Genomic DNA, 5,580 nt, shown 5'->3' on the forward strand with positions numbered 1-5,580 from the left:
TTTCCATTCCACCTTAAGGAACAGGCATGAGACTGTTGTATGTCACATGTCTGTTTACATTCCAGCACAGTATGCTGGGAACTTCCGCTTGTGTATAGCTTTTGCTTTTCCTGTTCTCTCTGAGATGACATGAGAGAGAGACGACGTGTTCTGATTTATGTTTAATAAATCTGTAGTTAGAGTATGACTTCACAAGCCTCATGCCTATTCTGTGTGTGCAGTACACTCTGCTAATAGCGTGCCCTGACTTTTGAAGTCCGGGTCGCTGATTTACATTGAAGCACGGGCAGATGGAAGGAGACGACACAGCTGGGGCTTGCCAGCTGGCCTCCTGGCCCTCTGCATGTCAACAGGAGGATTACTTTTCCCCAGAAGGTGCGCTGGCGATCTCTACCAGGGACATGCAGGGTGAAACATCACTCTACCTCATGGAAGGTCCAGCCCTGCGCCCATCACTACTGAAGAAGGGCCTTAACCATGAGCCCCAGTTTGTCCGACATTCTAGATCAGGGGTAGGCAACCTAAGGCCCGGTACCGGATGCGGTCCAATCGCCTTCTCAATCCAGCCCACGGACAGTCCGGGAATCAGCGTGTTTTTGCATGAGTAGAATGTGTCCTTTATTTAACATGCATCTTTGGGTTATTTGTGGGGCATAGGACTTCATTCATCCCCCCCCCCAAATATATATATAGTCCGGCCCACCACATGGTCTGAAGGATGGTGGACTGGCCCATGGCTGTAAAAGGTTGCTGACCCCTGTTCTAGATCAAACTATTGCTTAGCTCATCGCAGTGCAGGAGCAAGGGGGACCTGGGAAAAGGCAGGGTGTTCATGTGATCCCAGTAAATCATAATTTGACCTACTGTGTTATGCAAACCAGGCCAATGTGTCACATCAGAAGCTGCACTTCAAGTAGTTAATGGTTGTTCGTGAGTAGAGACTTTAAGTGAAACACAGTTATTGTTTGCTTCTAGTAAGCCAGCACAGTGTCCTCAAAGAGGGTCCTCTTAATGCTGAATAGGGAATTTTGCACAACTCATATGTGCTGACGGCAAATTATGATGTCAGCACAATTTGGACTGGTTGCTGAATGCTTACATAGCCGTTATCACACTATTGATTAACGTGTAGCCAGATTCTTGTAGTCAGCTGTCAACAGCCTGGACAACTTTAGCCACAAAAATCAGCAAAATTTACAGTGCTTGGAATTTTTAAAAAGCAAGGTCTCCCTAATCTTTAATGATTTTAAAAGCAAAGTACTTAATAAAATGAAATGTAATTCATAATGTAAGCAGACGTTTTATCACAATGGGCCTTTAAACATTCTGGAGAAGGAACATTGGCTGCATATATTTGCATGCATTAACACATGCTGTTATTTAGCAATAAAGCCAAGGACCATTTGAGTCAGTGGAGGTCATGCTGGCACTCCAAGGACAACCATTTTTGAATTGGAACAAAAAGGCACCCTTGGCTGGCTGGCTCCATGATCAAGACAGCATCGATTGAGGGGTAGAGTAGGAGCAGGGGTACCAACCTGAATAAAATATTGGGGGACAGGTAAGCTCTGCCCTGTATAATCAATCACATGATGTGGTGCACGCACACCATTTGAATGGCACTGCCCATCAACTGGGGGGGGGGCTCCACTACGATTTTATTGGGGGAAGCTGAAGGGACCTTGACCCCTAGGAGTTGGCTCTTATGAGCAGGAGAGGGGCGATTGCACACGTCATGCCATTGGACCCCATCCTCTTTTATAATGGCTCTAATTCCCACAAATAATAAATAAGAGAATTTTTACTTATATGCCAAAGCTGTGCCCAAAGCAGCTTACAGCCAACATTCAAAACATCCAAAAAGAGAGCATTGGATATACAAATATGCAACATACAGAACATGCCAGAACCAACTGCAAACAAAAAACCAGCTGCACTGTCACCCAGGCAGGCAGACAAAAGGTGTCCCCCAACTTTATCATAACAAACCTGCCAAAATCAATGAAAATATTTGAGGCACTTCTGGTAGCTCCAGTTCAGCTGTAACAGCCTTCCCCAACCTGGTGCCCTCCAGATGTTTTGAACAACATCTGGCTGGCCAGCATGACCAATGGATAGGGATGGTGGGGTTGGTGCTACGAAACATATGGAGGGCACCAGGTTGGGCAAGGCTGTACTAGAGAAATTAGATATAGGTGTGATTAATAAGGTGGTGAGGGGGCCAAAAATAGTTTCTACCATTATCAATCACAGCACTGGGTAGGCAAGAAATGTAGACAACACCTACCTGGGTAACTGGTTGTGTAGGAAGGGGCATCTTAACACTCTGTCTCCTGACCCATTCAAAATATGTGTTCATAGACTCAGTGGTGTGAGAAGTTTCTTGGCCTGAACTCTTGGCCTACCTGACAGCAACCCAGTATGCCAAGCCCAACGTTCAATGTCTGAGGGTCAATCCACACAAGCAAAGTCCAGGAAACACAGTCCAAGGCCACTCCAAGTAAGCCAAGTTAGAAGTCAGGATATAGTCCAGAGTCAAACCAGAAGCACAGTCCCATAGGGGTTCAAGCGCATTGAAGCCAATAGTCCATCAACCTGGGCAGATAAGCAGACATAGCAGCTCAGCTCTGCTGCCCTTTTCTGCCTTGCCTGATGATTGCAGCAGCTGGGCTTCATGAGGCAGGTGACCCAGCCATCACCTCTTCCAAGCCTACTCCAGCTGGAGGAATCATACAGCTCCTCCCAGAGCTAGCGAGCCACACCTGGCCAACTAGGGAGCTGGGCTGTAGGCCCTTGCCTGTCTCCAGCCTCCTAGAGCACAACTCCTGCTGCTCCCTACACCTCAGAGCCTGCCGTGTTCATGAGGACAGGGCCCACTCTGGATGTGGTCATGTGTCCTACGGCTCTGGCTCTTGTGCACTGACCCCCACCCCCTCGCCATCCTGTGAGTACTTCCTCCTACACCAACCATTCCTTCCCTAGCCCCTGCTTGCCCCAGTGTGTCCCAGTCCCAGCTAGATCTCCCACCGGGATCCTCTTCCTCCCCCCCGTTGTCCAGCCAGTTCATGACAACCCCACAGGAACGGTTCCTCATGGAACAGACGCCAAAAGGAATCAAAGGTAGTGTGTCTCTTTTGTAGAAAATGTATACTTTTTGTATACATTGAGCTAGTTAGGAATCCTAATTTAGTCCCCAAACCAAGCTCAACTGCCTTACACCTTGCAGTGCAGGGCATTAACTGATCCATACCACTGGAAGTCTACTCTTCCCCTCCCCCAAGTTTGCCTATGTGTTGTACAAAAACCAGTTTCCCTCGTGGGATTGTTTGGGTTTCTACTCCCACAAAAGTCTGGCCATGGGAAACAACCTCCCTGCTCCGCGCGGTTTGTTTCCAAGTGGTTGTTTGCATGTAGAAGCTGGTCAATGAGAAGAGAGGAAGGGCGAAGGCAGTTGTGCCTCTCCAAGTGAGGATCTGCCATCATCCCACTTGAAAACCACAAATTCCTTTGGTCATGTTGTGGTGGGGGAGAAACCTAATCAGATCTGGCGAGGTTTTGAAGCAAGACAGGAGCCTTTATAGTATTTTCTCAGCTCATATTTCACCAAGGTAATTGTCTTAGGTTGTACTATGGTGCCAGCTGGAAAGGCTCGAGGGCATAAGAGCTACTTCAGCTTTTTAAAAAACCTGCCAAAATACATATTTCCATAACAGGCGATCACACAAAGGGCTTTTTGCAATTGGTTTTTAATTCCAGAAATGCCCTGTTGTTTCCACTTCACTCTTGACTCACCCCCAGCACAGTATGGTTTAAAAAGTGGATTGTACCCACTCTGGCAGACCAGCCCATCTTAGAAATCCTTTTGGTGTGAATTGTAAAAAAATAAAAATAATGGAACAAAATCACAAAGTCTTATACACTGATTTTTCCCCTCTCTCTTTTTCTTACTTTGCCATTTGTTTATCGCCTCTTTCCACAACTATTTAGCTATTTCTGCAATATGCTTTTTATTAAGGCTGGATTTCTCCCCCTTTTACAAAGTGAGTATTGGAATCAGTACATAGTTAGCAGTCAAGTCCAAGAAGAGTGTGAAACCATATTGCAAACCCCATTGCTGACTGGAGTGCAATGTTGTTGGTCTTGTTTGCAATGCAATGAACCCATTCTATATGGAGCGATGGGTTTTAATCTGAGAACACACGTTCAGGAAACAAATCTGTCATGAGCCAGTGCTGTAGAGTAGTTAGAGTGCTGGATGGAGACAGAGAAACCCATCTCTGTTCAACCAATACAAGGTTAATAATGACAAACCTGCTTGGGTTGTCTTCAGGATCAAATGGAAAGAATTCATGTGCAATGCTTTGTATACAGTGCTATACTGTATTAATACTATCTAGTAATATTAAATGGTATTTCCCTGCATATGTATTTATTGATTTATTTAAGAAGATTTATTAACCACTTAATCGAAGAGGTCTCTAAGTGGTGTCCATAAGAGAACTGTAGATAAAACATAGCTAAAATCCACAAAAACATTAAAAAAGAACATATATACTTAACATAATTATCTTTACAACACAGATAAAATCAGTAAAAGTGCTTACTTTAAAAAAAGAAGCTTTCAGCAGGCTTCTAAAACAGTTTAACAAGGCTGACTGCCTAATTTCAATACGCTGGGAGTTCCAGAGATTGGGAAAGGAGGAACTCAGATCTTCACAGTCACATCTAGTGAATAATCCACCTCAAAGTTTTCCACAAAGGTTTAGAAGCAACTGAAAGGGTAATAACTCACTGCTGTTTTACTCTTTTCACCTGTGATGGCAATATTAGAAGGTCCTTCTGAGAAAGAGGAAGAAAAGCCTAGCAAAGAAACTCGGCAGTAGGTCTAAGGAAGCAGGTGCTGGACACCTTTTCACAGAAGGCAAAGCTCAATTGAGCAAGCTATCGGGTACTTCGAATAAAACCTGGAGGGAAGATTCATATGCAAAATGTATTTGACACCTTAAGCCAAGAGTTGCAATTGTTTCTAGAATTCAGGAAAGTGGATGCTTAAGACTGACTTTTACAAATGTAGATATTTTGACCCTAATAGACACCCCTCATATTTGGCTCAATATGCAAACTTGATTTCTAGATAATAGTGTTGCTTTATAATAATTTGGAGCAATACACAAGCATTTCAGTTGCATTTGCAAACCCCACTTGTCTTCCTCTTTAGACAGAAAACAAAGACTTGGAGTCATGAAGGACACTGGCCTGCACAAGCACATCCTACAACATAGAGAGGGTTTTGTGTTTCAGGAGTGAAGGAGAGAGCAGGGCAATGTGCTCCTGTTCCTTATGAATCACATCTGTAGTTAAACGGGTCTGGTCCTTGGTCTACTAAAATCAATGGCCCAAATTTTACAAGTTTGCCAAGAGTTTTATCTTCTTGGTCAGTTGCTAGAACTGGGAGTTATAAAGCCAGGAAAGACACTGTGTGTTAATGTACTTGTTGTGAGCACATGTAAAGGCATTTTGAACTAATGGGGGCAGGGACTAGGGGAAACACAATATTCACCGCCTTGTAAAATTTGGAAT

Source organism: Podarcis muralis, chromosome 9, assembly GCF_964188315.1.
Source record: "Podarcis muralis chromosome 9, rPodMur119.hap1.1, whole genome shotgun sequence".
Classification (NCBI taxonomy): Eukaryota; Metazoa; Chordata; class Lepidosauria; order Squamata; family Lacertidae; genus Podarcis; species Podarcis muralis.